The 17865-nt window shown below is 52.6% G+C and overlaps 1 pseudogene; it reads right to left on the minus strand.

Annotated features, from left to right (window-relative positions):
* Window positions 1–6560: 6560 nt before the first annotated feature.
* LOC120403128 overlaps window positions 6561–17865 on the minus strand; it is a 93786-nt pseudogene continuing 82481 nt past the window's right edge.

The raw sequence follows: 17865 nt of genomic DNA on the forward strand, positions 1-17865 counted from the left end.
CTGTCAAAGGGAACCCCTGCATACTATATGTATGTGCATTATGGTCCTAGGACCTGCAGGTATTTAGAACATTGGAATTTTTACACACATGATAATCCATCTAAACAATTGCCACTAGAAGGTACCTTTGATCTAGATAAAATCATATACCTCAGAGGAACCCTAACATCACCAAAAGCCTCTAACACACAGTGGGAGCAATTTGTCTATTTGTGGGAGGAAGCTACAAAGATACTCCATGAGTCTCGAGTGCGGCGTCTGAAGGACTCCCAGGAAAAATTAAAAAACTCAATTACAAGATTTGAAAACTAAATGCAAAGCATCCGGATGCCTCCCTACCCAAACCACTTCATCAACCCCCTCAGCTCCTTTATATCCCCAATTAGTTAAGGCTGAAAGGGAGGCAGGAAAGGAACGGGTTAATCTGAAAATTCAGCTTGGCCTAGAGATAGAGAGAAATCTGCTCTGCGTTCAAGGTCAAGAATCAACACAGTCTGTCTTGCTCTTCATGCCAAGCACCAAAAAACCCAGCTGGCTGTGAAAAATATAGACAGAGGCAAAACAAAGGCAACACAAGTTCCAGGACTGAGATTACATTTGAAAAGGTTGGCCGCCCGGTGAGACCCAACAGTCTGCCTTTGCGACCCTGGAGCCAGTGTCGTTTGGGGATGCTGAAGAAGCCACAGGCAGCTGGCTTGGACTGGAATACTGAGCAAGAGAGACCCCAGGGTGAAAAAACCCAAGAGCAGAAGCAAGTTGGAGATTTTTTGCAGCGTACCTCTGGACAACCTGTGCACAGTATAACCTCCCATCTACCTCTCTCTCTGTCTCTCCTACCCCCGGGCCTGGCCAGCCCAGGCAGCGTGTTTGTGAGTATGAAAAAAATAAAAAAAAGGTTGGAGGTGGGTCTACCCCCGGTCATAGCAGGACCAGGCAGTAAGAGGAGTTGGGGAAAAGGGAAGAGATGTGTACCTGACAGCTAGAGAAAACTGAACAGTTAAAACACCAATTGGCCATGCGTTGTGTCCAAGTGGTAAGCCTCACGGGGGAGGACTCAGGTAGCCTTGTGAGTGAGAATGTTTAAGAACAGGACCAGGAGGTGTGGGGAAGACCACCCTCCTTGCTAAATTGGTAGTGGAACAAAGCCTGTGCCCATGGAAAGGGACGGTGCAGCAAGGAAAAAAGGATCGGGCCCAGACAAGCAGACAGGCAGGCAGAGAAGAAAAAAAAAATGGAAAACCGATTGGAAGCCCTGAGGGGTATGGCGGCAGGACTCAGGGAAAGCAGTAAGTATGGGCATGGGGAATTTAAACCCCTGGAACAATAATTTGAATGGTAAAATTTGAGTTGATTGGGATGTCGTTTTGGGGAAATAAGCAAGTGATTTAAGGAAACAGTAAGAAGTTAACGCTGTAGTTGCTGGAGGGAATTATCAGTTGGATTTTGTAAAAAACGCTAAAAAGAACAAGAATTCTTGGTTTCTTTGCAGCCATTCTGAAGGAAAACTGGGCCCTTTTCCAAAGAAATGTCTGTAAATAAATCCAGGCAAAGAGATTATTTAATTAAAATCATTTGACTATGAACACTTTTGTTGGATTAGAAAAAACATACTGGGTGTCTATTGGAATTTAACCGCCCCAAATGAATGAAAGGAATGTCAAGGAAAAGAACATGTGTGGTGTATATTGTAAAAGGGGTGAGGAAGATGCAAATATGCAATGCTACTTAATTAAACTCCTATTAGGCTCCAAGGGGCTACAATAGGTGGTGTGTTTTTAATTGTGTCCCTTTTAAGTAAAAGTTTAACCTGTGAATGGCTCTGGATCTGAAAGCGAGCCAGAAAGCGTCTGTGTGCTAATGCAAATTACCTAATTGATAAGGTAGAAGCCACTGAAACCTGGCCTGCCTATGAAACAAACACAGAAAAATATGGGGGTAATTCCTCTGTTTTGCCTGCAATCAGCAAGGGTATTTGTATAAGAAAGAAATATTTTAAACAAGGACTGATCGCCCCAGAAGGGGTAGAAATATGTTTTTGTCTTTTAGAAAATTAGAGAAAGCTAATGCCAGTGGAAGAGCAATCCAACATACTATGCATTTACTGGCACAAGAGAAACTGTGTTCTGTGTCCTTGTGGTATTTTGTCTTATGGCTAGAATTGTTGTGTTTAATTTTCTACAGGACAGCCTAGTTCAAAACCAAATGGACGGGTTAGAGCTAAATGCGGATACTTCTTTTATCCAACTTGGAATACAAAGTGGTTTGGATACTATCAGAAAATATTAAGGTTTTAATATACGTGACCGAGGCTGCGCCACAAGCTGAGAAATGTTCTTGGAGTGCTGCTGGGTGCACTTTACACCCTGATCACCTTTGGTGGTCCCTGGATGGCCGCCTGGTTACGCCTCAGGTGCTCTTGCCCTATTTGCTCGGGTGCACCACTGGATGGTACACATATGGAAATGGGGGATGATTGCTGCAGTTAACAAGATTGGTATGCACCTAATTTTGATTTTCCTGGTTGTTGGGTGTTTTCCATCTCTGTAATCTTAGATCTGCTGTTTTTCTTCCTGCTGGCCTTGCTATTTTGCAGGCCTGTGCAGCTGGATTTCTTTCGGGCACATTCAAGCCCCCGTCTTTCTCGGCTGTCAGACAAGTCTCGGCTATGAGCAGTGTCCTTGGGCGGGAGCCAGCGTCTTGTCTTCGGACTGAGTTTGCTAGCTGCAGTGTTGAATTCATTCGTTCTCTACTGCTTCTTTCTTCTTCTTCTCTTCCCCGCCCCAGCCTCTCATACCTGCAAAGGAAACTTCCACTTTCCACTCACACACCTTTGACTCTCACCAAAATGCTTTGCAATGCTTGCAACAGTGTTGGCCACAAACAGTGCTGATTTGCCTTTCCTGGAGACTCACTGAGGGAGGAGAGTCAGCAACATAATACTGGAAAAGCAGCACATCCCTTGGGGTCCTTTTGTAAATATTCAGATTGATTTTATTCAAATGTCTAGATGATGTAACTATGAGTATATGTTAGTATTTGATGTTTTTCAAGCCGGGTTGAAGCCTTCCCCTGCAGAAGGGCAGACACCAAGTCCGTTGTGAAAATTTTGCTTAAGGATTTCATTCCAAGGTTTGGCATACCTGTGAGTATCAACAGTGATCGTGGTTGTCATAAACAGATAGTTAAGGGTTAATGTCTCTTTTACCTGTAAAGGGTTAACAAGCTCAGTGAACCTGATGGACACCTGACCAGAGGACCAATCAAGGGACAAGATAATTTCAAATATCTGCGGAGGGAAGTCTTTGTTTGTGTTCTTTGTTTTGGGGGTTGTTCTCTCTTGGGATTAAGAGAGGCCAGACGTACATCCAGGCTCTCCAAGCTTCCTGAAATATTTCCTTCTATTCAGTATAGTGAGTATTAGCAAGGCAGATTAGTTTTGTGATTAATTTCTGTATTTGCAAATGTGTGTTTGCTGGAGAAATATCTTTATTTCTGTTTGCTGTTACTTTTGATTATTCTGAGAAAGGGGGGGCAGGAAGTCCCTCTAGGTTTATAAAATAGACCCTGTAATATTTTTCATCCTGGTGTTACAGAGATAGTGTTACTTTCTTTCTTTCTTTTAATAAAATCTTTCCTTTTAAGAACCTGATTGATTTCTTCCCTTGTTTGGAACCTCCGGGGAAGAGGAGGGGGGAAAGTGAATCCCTCTTTGTTTTGATTCAAGGAGTTTGAATCAAGGTGATCTCTCCTGACGGCTAAGGGAGGGGGAGGTGGGGGAATGGGCTATTTCCCTTAGTGTTAAGATCCAAGGAGTTTGGATCGGTGTTCCCCCGGGAAAGTTTTGGGGGAACAGGGAGTGTGCTAGACACTGGAATTTCTAGCTGGTGGCTAGAGGGGGGGCATTCAGGCTGGAGGCCCTGGCTCCAGCTAGCCTGATAGCATGATCCATGGATCATGATCCATGGATCATGCTACGAGTAGAAAGAGAAGGTAGTTTGTTGGTGTCACTAGGCATGACTCTAGGTAACTCAGGAGGGTGGAAAACCACAGTGTCAATGAAGCCTCTCTGTAGTAGGCCTGAATAAACCAAAGCGTTTCCATGTTTGAACTTTAATCGACCTAACAGGCTAGCAACAGAGAATGGTTATCAGTTGCAACAGCTGTACCAGAAGGTAATAATGAGGCCTGCTATAATGAGGCCTGCTTGCTCCTGGCTAAGGGGCAAAATAACAGATCAAAGAAAGTAAGACAAGATAACGGTTCACAGAAGAGTTACTAACGAGCTAGATTGGTGGTTGCCAAGTATGACTTAACTGCTTAATGTAATTGCTACTGCAAAGTGTATTTGCTACATGGGAATGAAAGGTCGGGGGAGAGGGGGAGATAGAAGAGGCTTAGCTAAAGTTATGTATAAAAAGAGAAAAGCTGTTTGTAGTAGTGTGCTTAATTTGAGACGTGCCTGTCTCCTAGCATCACGCTTTGAGATCTCAAATAAACTTTGTCTGCTTCTCCACCTTGGTGTGTTTATTGGAGCGAAGCACACCGGGCAACGAACCACTGTTTCTGCCTCGGGCACTCAGTGCCGGCAACAAGTTCATAAATGGGTAAGCCACCGAATTTATAAATATGGTGTCATAAATATAAAGGGAAGGGTAACAGCCGTTATGTATGCAGTAACATATAATCCCTCCTGGCCAGAGGTACAGAATCCCCTTACATGTCACAGCCCAATGGACTCACAAGTGGGAGAAGGTGGTAAATCCCTCCACAGGTTTAATATGCAGCAGGTTGTAAAATCCCCAGACCCTCACTCCCTGGCTTGAGGACACAGTTCAGGGAGTAGGGGGGTCCCCAAAACAAATTCCCTGCCTGACTAACTAAAAGATGGTGCCCTCACAAATTCCACGAATGATCCTCCGGTTCAGAGATGACTCTGGACTCCTGGGTCACTGCAGAGGGGCTGATCTCTGCAGGCCGGGATCCTCGTCAGGCTGCGTCGGTCCCAGGATTTCCCCTCACCCCAAAGGGGGTGCAGGGCTCAAGGTGCAGGTTACACAACTACACTAAAATCCAAATTGTTGTCTCCTAGCCCAGCGTCCAGACACACTTCCAGCAGGCAGCAGCCCTGGATTAGCAGCCAAAGCAGAGCTGACCATGTGGTGACTGGTCTCCCCTAGGGAGCTGGGGGGCGAACTCAGCCTGGCTGGGGAAGTTTCCCAGCAAAACTCTACAAACTGTGAATCATCAGTGGAGAAGGAAAAGCCCAGCTGAGGGATCTGCTGTCAGGTCTCTAGAGGCCAATTCCCAGGGGGGACCCTGCATGCAGGCCTGGGACTCACCAGCTCCCCACACAGCCAGTCCTGCCTTTGCCCTGGCTGGCTCCAGCCTCTCTGAAATGGCTTCCCCCTTCCCTGAACTCCCTGGGAGGGGCATCTCACTCCCTATTGGTTGCCTTGGCTCCCCCTCCCTGAGCTGCCAGAAGACAGAGCCCCAGGAATCTAGGTAATTTCCATGGGGGTTACACTTTTATAACACCACAACTATTACTTTTTGGCATTTTTACAACTCCCAACCATTTACTTCCTTCCAAACTTTGTAGTATTGATTTTTATAAAGGCTACTTGTAACTCTTCATTCACTTTAAATGACTTACTTGTGCATACAATTCTTTAAGGTGGTACATTTTGCCTGTAATGACGTAGCCACCTAGTAAATCCATGCAACACAGCTGCCCTACCCTGTGCTTCCTTTACCTTGGGATTCTTTAAAAAGGCAGTAAAACATTTGTCTCTCTGGTCACCCACGGACATTTCACTTAATTTTTTAAATGAAATGCAGCAGACTTCTGTCATGCTTTGTCCAAACGAACTTTTCACTAAGTATCCAAAGTACCATCTATTAAAACGTCAGAAAACCAAAAGTGTGAGAGAGGAGGCGGGCAGGAGGGGAGGCAGAGAGAGAGAGAGAGAGAGAGAAATGGGGGCCGGGAAACAAGAAGTTTGCTTTAAGGCATCTACTTGACCCTTGAGGGTCAGGTTCTTTGACTTAGGACGATTAAAATCGTCCATAGATTTTCAGCCATTCTGACTGCCAGCATGTTGTGATGATTTACTGTGCTCTGTTCTTCAGCAATTTGCGGCAAAGTTTCCACTTTGCTTTTAAGACCTGTAACCTCCTCCCCTAAACCTGACAGACCCTCACACAGAGCCTGCAGCAAAACAGCCTTTTTCTTATCGTGGGAGCACTTGGACACCAGGGAAGCTTCCACCCACCCCTGGATGACTGGCCAATCCTGACAATCCCCAGAGGGAGACGCATGAGGACTCTCCATCTCCCCACCAGTTTATTAATAAACTTTTTAACCAGGGTTGCAGTAAAGGGCCCGTTCAAGTTCAACTTACTCATCGAATCCATGGCGAGACGTGGTGATCAGGCACAACTCTCCCCTGGGATCCTGTTTGTGATGCCAAATGTTAAGAGAAAAAAGCAGATTGACCCGAAAGGCGGATTTGAGTATGAGCTTCTTTATTGCAATACTTGTACCCCTCGATTCAATTGTTGAGTAAGCACCGAATTAGTTACAGCACATTCTTTTTGTCTAAGTGAGTATGTACACGCCTACATCTGTTACAACATCCCAAAACCTCTTATTACGTAATAAAAACACCCATTCTGTTAGTAAACTCACACTATCTATTGTGCACAGCATTACGCATATTACACAGACATTTTTCACTTGAAAATACATTTCTTTGCAACAACTTGTTGCTATAAATCTCCCTGGTCAGCAATTCTCAGGGGAGGGAGAAAGGGGCCATAAGCCAGGGCTGGTTTATATAGCTGGAAAAGGAAGGGACGGGGAAATAACATTTCTTTTACCTTCTTTTACCCAAAGGGCATTATTCGACTGCTACATTTCTCATGCAGCTGCATTCTTCTAAATTCTTATAAGCAACAGGAAAGAAAAAGGCAACTTATTTATTAAACAAAAAACGACAGCCTACATATGCCTTTGTTCCCTAATGCCATGTCAGCAAATTAGCAGCTTCCCACATCTGTTAGTTAACCCTAACATATCCCAACAAATGGAACTTAAAAAAAATGCCTAAAATTAACTTCAACGTTCTCCATAAAAATTATAAAAATATCAAGAGAATTCTTCCAAGCCTAATTTGAGTAACGATTGACTCTAGTTGGCACTGGATGCATTTTGTTGGTGGGAGGGGGGTCAGTGACCAATTTTTATGCATCTTGGAGGTGACAACATAACGGGGCGGAGGTGAAGCAGCTCAGAGGGAGGTGAAGCTGGGGGCGTTGGCACATGGGGGGCTATCAGAAGCAGGGGAGTTTCCAGTGGCAGCGCTCTGGTTTAGTCCAATCCCCTCACCCTCCACACCATCCTCCATCCTCTGCTTGTACTGGCGCTGGAAGAAGCCGAGCTGGAAGGAGACAGAGAGGAGAGATGGTGAGAGCCAGACGGACACAGGCTCATGGTGCAGGAGCTGGAGGGACGGGCTGTGGGAATCTATGAAGGAAAAACCCTTGTTCCTCCCCCACCAGCTGGGAGAACCACAGGCCCCGCCCCCAGGGTGATGGGCTGTGGGGGAGGGGTCCGAGCCCTGCCCCACTCACCTTGTAGAGGGCTGCGGTGATGAGAGCCAGCAGGACCAGGCCCCCCACGCTGCTGCCCACGATGATGGGCAGGTAGTTATAGACCTCGGAGCGCTCCACCACCGTCTGCACCTGGGGGAGAGGAGCTGTGAGATGGGGACCCAGGAGTCCTGGCACCATCACCCACCCCTGCTCTAACACACCAGACCCCACTTCCTCCCAGAGCAGGGACAGGACCCAGGAGTCCTGGCTCCCAGCTCTAACCACTAGCCGATGCTCTCTCTATCCCGGGCTCAGTCACTCTGGTACCTGGTGCTGGACGAATCCCTCCTTCTGGGTGTATTTCTCCTCCTGGTATTCAATCCGGGCCTCGCTCACCAGACTCACTTTCTGCTGCTGAGTCTGGAACAGAGAAATTCACCGTCCCTGACCGGAAATGACACAAACCAGCCCAGAGCATCGTCCCAGGGGGACCCAGAGCAATTTACAGGCTGTTCACACAGGGGCAATCCCTTGCCCGGCACTGAGATGCAGCCACCTCTGGGGAGGGGCACCGGGGCTGTTCACTTGAGTAGATCTCTTGCGTGGTGCCGGGAGGCAGAGGCAGCTCTCGTACCTGGGAGACCCACTGGAAGCTGACGTTCCCTTTGATCATGAACTCCAGCGGCTGCTGCATTTCCAGGGAGGCGATTCTGCACCGGATCTTCTTACAGGTGGCCACGGAGCAGTCCTGGGGGTGGAAGGATATCGCCGGGTGAGGCAGGGGGTGTGCAGGGACCCAGCATGACCATGAGGGTCTGGGTCTGTTTATAGCAGGGGTCCCTCACCCAGCCCAGTCCCTACTCGCTGTCTGTGTTAGTTGTGAAGGGAAGGGGTTGGTGGGACCCGCATCAGCCTATACTCACCAGCAGGGGGCGCTTGCTCATCTGCTTCACAAATTCCTTCAAACCGGGCGTTTCAGCCTCACTGATGCACTGAGCCAGCTGGGGCTATGGAGGGAGAGAGACATGATGTTAATAGGGTTGGGAAGGGGACACGGGGCATTTCCCCTCTAGGGGGCGCTGGCTACAATCCGCCCCCTCGGTAGGTAACCGGCTGGCTGCAGGAAGTTTTGGGGGGGCAGGGGAACATGTGACCTATCCCCTCTAGGCAGCCTGTCCCAGCAGGGGGCGCTGTAGGGCAGAGCAGGCGTCACTGGGCCCATCTCACACACACACACAAGGGCAGGGAGAGGCAGGTACCTTGGAGGGGACGACCTCAGAGACGTCCCACACCTGGACCCCGCTCAGCTCCACGGGGAACTGGAACGTGACCGAGATGGGGACGATTCGCTGCCACAGGTTCTTGACCTGAAAGAAAAAAACTCTCCATAGGGCACTGCAGAAAGAGAACCCAGGAGCTCTGATTCCCAGCCCCCGCTCTAACCCTCAGACCCCACTGCCCTGCCAGAGCTGGGATAGAACCCAGGAGTCCTGGCTCCCTGCCCACCCCCACCCCTCTGTGCTTTAACCCACTAGATCCCGTTCAGGCAGTTCTGCCTCTGGGGAGGAGCTCTGGGGCTGTACACACAGGGATCCCTCGCAGAGGTGGCTCTAGGGTTGCCAGGCATCCGGTTTTTGGCTGAAACGCCTAGTCGAAAAGGGACCTGGTGGTTCAGCGGCGCAGGAGGGGACTGGGGCTAAGATGGCTCCCTGCCTGCCCCAGCTCCACGCAGCTCCTGGATGCGGCCGCGAGGTCCCTGCAGCCCGCAGATGCATGGGTGGCCAGGGAGGCTCTGTGCGCTGCCCCTGCCCTGAGGGCTGGCTCCAGAGCTCCCATTGGCCAGGAACTGCGACCAATGGGAGCTGCAGGGTTGGCACCTGTAGGCACGAGGGCTACTCATTGAGTCTTCCTGGCTGTCCAATCATCTAGGGGCTGCAGGGACCTGGCGGCCGCTTCTGGGAGCTGTGGAAAGTGCCGTTGGGACCCCAACCCCCCAACAGTCCAACCCTCTTCCCCATCCCTGAGTCCCCTTCTGTACCCCAAACAGCTAATCATTGTCTCTAGATCAGAGCCTACACCCCCTCAGCCCCCCTGCACCCCAACCCCTTCCCCAGCCTGGAGCCCTCTCCCACACCCTGAACTCCACATTCCTGGCCCCTCCTGGAGACCACACACCCAGCCCACAGCCCAGACCCAGCACCCAACCCCCTGCCTCTGCCTGGAGCCCCCTCACTCACCCCAAACCCCTCATTCCTGGCCCCACCCCAGAGCCTGCACCCCCAGCTGGAGCCCTCACCCTCTCCCAAACCCCTGCCCCAGACTGGTGAAAGTGAGCGATGGAGGGAGGGGGGATGGAGTGAGTGGGGGAGGGGCCTCAGGGCAGGGGCAGGGCCTCAGGGCAGGAGTGTTCAGTTTTGTGCGAACTGAAAGTTGGCGCCCTAGGGGGCTCTAGTACCTGGGAAACTCACTGGAAGCTGCTCTGAGACCCAACTCCCCCCTCACACTCTGTGCCGCCAGCCTCACCTCGTACCGATGTGTCACTGGCACACTTGTCCCTGCCTCCTTGGCAGAGAAGTTGACGTACGTGGTTGACTCCTCGAGGCTGGGGGAGGAAAGGATGGAAGGCAGGAGAGAGACAAGAATGTGATGGATGGGGCTGCAGAGTGGTGTTGCATGGGGGTGCTGTGCTGCAGGGAACAGGGGGCCCAGTAGGGGGCGCTTCCCCCCCCATCTCCGCACTGACCTACCTGGTGAGGATGATGAAGATGCCGTGCTTGACTGGCAGCTCTGCCCGGTGCATCATGCGCTCGGTGATGGGGCCGCCATTGTCACTGGGGGGAGGGGAGGGCAAAGGAGAGAGATGTGAGGAGACGCAGGCAGGTAACTGTGCAGGGAGGCTGCACCACAGGCCTCTGCCTGGCCCTGCTCTGTGCATGGCCCCCTCCCACTGCCCCCACCCCCAGTGGTGGATTAGCCAATGGGGCTTCTGCCCAGGGACCCCAGCCAATTGGGGGCCCCTGGAAAAATGGGTGCCCCTGTGTCCCGACCCGCTCCACCTGCCCGGCTCTCCTGCTGCTCCCTGAACCCCACCCAGCTCCCCGTGTGGAAAGCTGGGAGAACAGGGGTGCGGGGAGGGAATGCAGAGAGAAGAGGTTGGGAGGGGCCCCCATTTGCTCTGGCCCAGGAGCCCCACAAAACCCTAATCCATCCCCTGGTCCTGCCCTGCCCCCTCACCTGCTGACATTGGCCGTGATCTGCAGCCTGCCCCCCAGGTCGGCCTCAGAGGAGACGTCGAAGGTGACGACGAAAACGGCCTGGAAAACACAGTGGGATGAGTGTCAGGGCCTGGGGAACTGCTAAAAACTGCGGGGGCGGGGCAGGCACAGGGGATCAGGGGGGCTGTTGTATGAACTTAGATGGAATAAATGGGCCCAGGGAGGCGAAGGTGTTAACATGACCCTGCCCCTGGCCACAGACAGCGCTAATCCGGTTTGGGATCCACAGACCTCAACCCGCTTCATGCCATGACAACACCCCATTAACCATCCCATTAAGGGACAGCCCCTCCCCTCTCTGCCCCAGTGAGGCCTGACTTCCAGCCCAAGTCTGGCCCTTGGTTTGCAGCCCCGGCAGGGCCTGACCCCAGCCCCGGAGTGACCTCGGGGCTCTGTTTGCACTGACTCTCCGGGCTCCCTGGGCGCTTTCCCCAGCACATCCCTTGTCACGGGCTGGGCTGACCCCAGGGAACTGCCCCTCTCTGCTCCCAGCTGGGCTCACACTAGGGTTACCAGCTTTCTAATGGCACAAAACCAAACACCCTTGTCCCGCCCCTGCCCCAAGGCCCCTCCCCTGCCCCGCCCCTTCTCTAAGGCCCCACTGCCACTCACTCCAGCCCCCATCCCTCAGTGGCTCTCTCCCCACACACTCACTTTGACTGGGCTGGGGAAGGAGCTGGGGACGCGGGCTCTGGGGTGGGGCCAGGAAAAAGGAGTTCAGGGTGTGGGAGAGGGCTCAGGGCTGGGCAGGGTGTTGGGGAGTGGGAGGAGGTTCAGGGTACGGGCTCTGGGAGAGAGTTTGGACGCAGAAGGGGGCTCAGGGCTTGGCAGGGTGTTGGGGTGGGGGTGCAGGGTCTGGGAAGGAGTTAGGATGCAGGAGGGGGTTCTAACCTGGAGCAGGGGGCTGGGGTGCAGGAGGGGGGTTAGGGTTTGGGCTCCACCGGGCTCCGCTGGCCTGAAGTGGCTCCAGGTCACCAGCACAGTGGGGTTAAGGCAGGCTTCCTGCCTGCCCTGGCTCCGTGCTGCACCAGAAGGTCCGGGCCGCTAGGCGGAGGTGCAGGCAGGCAGCTCTGTGCAGTGTGTGCTGTGAAAGTCTACAGGCGCCACCCCTACAGCTCCCATTTGCTACAGTTCCCAGCCAAAGGGAGCTGCGGAGCCGGTGCTGGGGTGTGGGCAGCACACGGCGATTCCCTCATCACCCCTGCAGAGACATGACAGTCACTTCCAGGAGCCTTGAGGAGCCAGGGCAGGCAGGGAGCCTGATTAAGACTCGCTGCTCCACCAACCAGATTTATAACAGCCCAGTCAGCGGTGCTGATCGGAGCTGCCAGGGTTCCTATTCAACCGGGTGTTCCCTTAGAAAATAGGACACCTGGAAACCCTAGTTCACACCTGGGGAGTTCACAGGCCAGGGTTGAGGCCAGGGCCTGTCCTTACCTCAGCTCCACTCCAGAAGATGGGGTAGTCAAAGTGGCAGGTGCTGTTCCTCTGAGTCTGCTCCTCCGAGCCCACGGCCGAGCTGCACCTAACGGCCATGGTCCTGTTAGACTGAGCACAGGGGACCAGCCAGTGAGAGACGCAGCCCACAGTGCCCCGGCCTAGCCCCCATCCACTCCCTGCAGCTCAGCACCCCCTGCCGAGCCCCCCACCCACTCCCTGCAGCACGGAGCCCCCTGCAGTGCCTGCCCCTCATGCCTGGTGTATGTTGAGGTACCTGGAGCAGCAGGACCCGGCGGTAGGACAGCGCGGCCGGGTAGAAGAACTGCACCCTGGTGCTGTAGGAATTCTCCCCGTGATTCTGGATGGAGACGGTGGTGTTGAGTTCAAGGGTGACCCCCACCACCAGGGTGCTCAAGCTAAGGGGAGAGAAAGGAGTGAACTTCCTCAGGGAAGTGCCCTGGCTGCTCTGTGAACTTCCTCTGGCAGTGCCCAGCCAGGGACCCCAGTGCTGTGAGCTTCCAGTGGTGCATCTTCCCCACAGCAGTGCATCCTGTGACACTACGCCCCGTATTCTTCACAGAGATATTGTTGTGATATGAATATGGCATAACTAAGTTGTATTTTATGCAAGATGAGTCACATGTGGTATCGTTGGAAAGGTGGTGATTTACTGCATGTGATTGTCCTATTTCTATGCATGTGTCATTTCTGTATCTGAAGTTAGGAATATTGACTATGTAACAATTACAAGTGGGTTTGCACCTGGGGAATGCCCACCAGACAAAATGCAATCAGTCTGCCTGATTAGTCAATCTGTCATTAGGGAGAACAGTAGGACTTTGAAGATGCTAATCTGCCACCTTCCTGTGAAGTCTTCTGGAGGATTTATGGCTGCTTTGACACTGCAGGGTCATGTGATCATGACTCCTGGTACTGGACTCCATCTTAGAATGCTAGTATTTTCTCACAAATAGGGCGTGCAAATCAAACAGGGAAACAAAGGATTCCTGCCACATGTAAATCCTATATAAGGCAGGGAAGTGAGTTTATCAGGGCCGGATCTCCACTGAATCCCTGTCCAAGATGCTGCTGAAAATACCTAAGAGTGATCTGGGGAAGAAAGATCTGGACCCGGGCTAGAAGGTGTCTGGCCTGTGACAGGAATATCTGGGGGTCTAGGCTGCAAGCAAGAGCGGTTTGTCAACAAGAAACTCTGCAACCTGCTTAAAAAACGTTTAGGGTGAGAAATTTCCACTTGTAGCCAGTTTCTTTTGTGTATTAAGCGTAGTTTGCGAGTTTGTTTTATTTGCTCAGTAATCTGCTTTGATCTGTTTTCTATCCCTTATAATCACTTAAAATCTACCTTTGTAGCTATTAAACTTGTGTTTGTTTTCTTTAAACCAGTTTGTGCAATTCACAACGGGGGCGGGGGGAAGCTGTGCAGATCTTCCTCCAAATTGAGGGAGGGGGCGATTTTCATGAGCTTACGCTGTACAGTTTCCTGTGCAGTGCAAGACAAGACAATTTTGGGTTTACAGTCCTGTGTGTACTTGAGTGCTGGGCAGTTCCCGAGCTGAGTCTTCCCATGCAGAGCTGATTTCAGTGTCTGTGTCTTGCTGCAGCTGGGTGTGTCCCTACCTGTGTGTGTGCTGGAGGCTGGAGGGCCTGGCAGAGCAGAACAGTGATAGCGAGGCCAGGCTGGTGGAACCGGCAGGCTCAGTGGTACCCCAGTACTTCAAGGGGCAGCCCGAAGCGGTGGGGGGGGCCCCGCAACCCTTCACACCCCCCACCCAGGATCCATCAGCACTGGAAATCTGGCAACATCTCCAGCTGGATGTTGAAGATCCGAGGTGTGATTAAGCTGGACGGGTCCCACTATGGTAGGTGTTTTTAGGGGAGGATTCAGTAACTTACCCAGAGAAATTGAAGGAGATTTCTAACTGTTCATCGCAGCGGTCATCCGGGCCACAGTCCTTCTGAAACGGGAGCTGGGGGGAGACGCAGGAGAGCAGGATCAGAGTGGGTGAGGAGGGGACTGCAGCACCACCTGCCAGAATGACAATGCAGGGACCCAGGGACCCTCCCATTACCCCAGCACCTGCCAGTCCCCAGCACCAGGGGACAGCTAAACCCATCATCAGCCCCACCACCCCCGAGAAACACTCTTCCTCCTCACCCTCTGCCCAGCAGCAGTTTCACACTTCTAGTGGTACCATGGCTGGAGGACTGGCTGGCTCAGGGGGATGGGGAACAGGACTTGGGGTCTGTCCCCTCTAGAGGGCCCTGGCCAAAATAAATATTGAAAATTGTCCAGCAAAAATCATTTTTTAATGAAAATATTTTGTGTTTTGGACAGAAATGTTGGCAGCTTTGAGGAGAGGTTCGAGTGTTCCCACAGAGGAGAGATGCCAAGGCAAATTCAGCATCCATCTTTGTTGCCCTCTAGCGGCTACACTGTGTAAAGGGGTTTTGGAGGCTGCTGCTGCCTCTTAAATTCCAGACTCTGTTTTCAAACCCCATGGTCACTGGTTCGATCCCTGCAGTAGACCCAGCACGGGGCCTGGCTCTGGCACCTTACCGAGCCTACAGACACTGGCACAGAGTCCTCGCTCAGGATGGGTGTGAGGCGGCCGGCAGCAGCGATGGGCTCCCCCGTCAGGGTGTAGTTGAGATGCAGGGTGATGGGGGTCACTGTGTCCTCTGGACAGAGCTGGGGAGACAGAGTGACACATTGGGACCCTGAAGGGTAAGGGGGGTGGGGGCTGGGTGCAACCAGGAGAGAGGTTTGTTCTCTGGGTGATTTGGGAGCGAGGGGCAGACACAGTGCGGGGGAAAGGAGACAGGACCTCCCACCACACACTCACAGGTAATGTTATCCGGTACGTCTCACATCTCGTCTCGATGCCGAGCCGCAGCTCCCTGCTCAGAACGGGGCTGCTGGAGTTGAAGGCGGCTCGGATCTTCATCCGCCGGGGGTCCAGGGCCAGGCTGTACTGGATGGTGCCGGAGATATTGTTGCCTATGGGGGAGGGGAAACGAGAGATAGAGAAATTGAGAACAGGAACCTCAAGGGGAAATGGGACACGAGGCCTTTCCCCACTAGGGGGCGCTGGCTCCAATCCATCCCCAGGGCAGGGGACTGGCTGGCTCAGGAGGGAGGGGACCAGGGGGTGGGTTTGGTCTGACCTAGGCTGTCCATGGTGCTCTTAGTGACGGTGAAGCAGACCTCTGCCCTGCTGGCCTCCGTGTTGAGCTGCTCCTGCCCCTGGCAGTCGAAGGCCGAGGTGGGGATCGTGGGGGGCTGGAAGCTGATGGAGACCCCGACTCTGAGCACCGGCCGGGACCTGCCATGGGGAGAACAGAACCATCACCCAGCTGCTCTCTGCAATGGGGCCAGGCCCCCTCCCTCCCCAGAGCCTCTCACCCAGCCTGGATGTGCTCACAGCACCCCAGGGAGACGGGTTATGGACACGCAGCTCTGCTAGAGGAGTTGCTGGGGGCAGAGAAGGGAGCAGAAGAGCTGTCATTGTGCCATTCTCCAGCAGGGGGCAGCAGTCTCTCTCTCTCTCTCTCTCACACACACACACTATACTAAGACCTTGTCTACACAGTAGTTTTTTTTCTACTAAAGGCAGCTTTTGTCCGCAAAACAGTGGAGGTTCACACACTGCAATGTGACTTTTGGCGACAAAACTCTCGTGTTTTGCCGACAACAGAAAACCACCTTGACGAGAGGCATAGAGCTTTTCATGGCAAATTTTTGTTGACAAAGTGCCGGTGTAAAGACTGCGCTTGGTTATGTCGCTATAATTGGCCTCCTGGAGGTGTCCCACAATGCCCTTCCTGATAGGGTGACCAGGTGTCCGGTTTTCAATTGGAACAACCGGTGGAAAAGGGACCTTGGCGGCTCCTGTCAGCACCACCGACTGGGCCATTAAAAGTCCAGTCAGCAATGCTGCCGCTCTAAGGCAGGCTAGTCCCTGTCTGTTCTGGCTGGCACCACCCTGCACCCTGGAAGCGGCCAGAAGGTCCAGCTCCTGGGTGGGGGGGGGGGGCACAGGGCTCCATGCACTGCCCCTGCCCTGAGCACCAGCTCCAGCACCGCTGAGGGGGGTGGTGCCTGAGGGCAAGAGAGGTATGTGGAGCTTCCTGCCTCCTTCCCCCACCTAGGAACCAGACTTGCTGACTGTTTCCAGGGCATGTGCAGAGCGGGGCCAAGACAAGCAGGAAGCCTTATGGTGAGAGGAATCTGTCCAGTCCTAGCTCCGCTCCAGTCATAGGAACTTCAAGACCCATGGGCACATTTCTCATGGCTTCTGTGAGAAGAGCTACAAATCGGGACACGGTGCAGTGCAGAGCGAAGATAAAGGAGCTGAGGCAGGTGCACCAGAAGGCGAGGGAGACAAACCCTCACTCCGGTGTTGTGCCCAAGAGCTGCTGCTTCTACAAGGAGTTGGGCACCATCTTCAGTGGTGACCCCACTTCCATTGCCAAGAGCCCCATGGACACGTTGGTGGGACGGGAGGCAATGGAAAGTGAACCTAACCCTGAGGATGAAGTCGTGGACAAGAAGCTCAAGTTGGAGGACGTTGTGGATCCCACATCAGGGTCGTCCCGTACCACAGTGAGTCAGGAGCTCTTTTCCACTCTGGAGGGGTGTAGCCAGACCCAGCAGTCCATCTCCAGTGAGCACAATGCAGGAGAGGAGACCCCTGGTTAGTGATCTTTTTGAGCAGATACTGCTCGATTACCTGGCAGACAGCTGTCCTTTGTTCTGAATACTGTGGTAGTGGGTGAAGGAAGAGATTGAAGTGTGCAAGACTTGCTGTGTTCCTGTGTGCTGTGCATTTCCCTGTGCAGCTTAGCAGTGCAGTGGAAGAGTGTGTTGATCCTCACCCAGATTTTATGGGAATCCTCCAGAGAGATCTCTAGGAAACTACCCTGGAGGTACTTGCCAATCCTCTGCCAAAGGTTCCTTGGCAAATCTGCTTTGTCCCTTCCCCCTTTCCCGCACCACTCGGCAATCACTAGTGCAGGGACCAAAGAGGCACATGGGTGAGCAGCATAGGGACCGGGTCTCAACCTGGAGACATGCAGTAGATGTGCCCTTGCTTACCCTCAGGAGTGCGATATCAGCTTCAATGACCCCTGCCTGTGGAAAATGGTGGCACAACTTACAATATTGTCCCCAGTCGCCTTCACTGATCCTTTGAAAATATTAACACCCTTTGCCCCATTTTGAATGTCCACCCCCCTACCTAGGCCATACTCACCATATTTAAGATGTTTGTTGAGATGTGCGCTTGCCAAGGGACATTGTGACAGTGATTGGTATGTTACAAGAGGTGTATTTTACTGTAATGATTCAATACTGTGCATGAACTAACAATCATGCTTCTGTGCATTGTTTCTTGTGCATCTGCAGATGTGGCATTCAAGGAACCCCCACTACACACTGGCAGCAGGGGCGGCTCTAGGCACCAGCAAAACAAGCTGGTGCCTAGGGCGGCAAAATGTAGGGGGGGGCGGCAGGCTGGGCCGGCGGACCTGCCGCAGT

The sequence above is a fragment of the Mauremys reevesii genome, linkage group 4 (assembly GCF_016161935.1).
Source record: "Mauremys reevesii isolate NIE-2019 linkage group 4, ASM1616193v1, whole genome shotgun sequence".
Taxonomy (NCBI): Eukaryota; Metazoa; Chordata; order Testudines; family Geoemydidae; genus Mauremys; species Mauremys reevesii.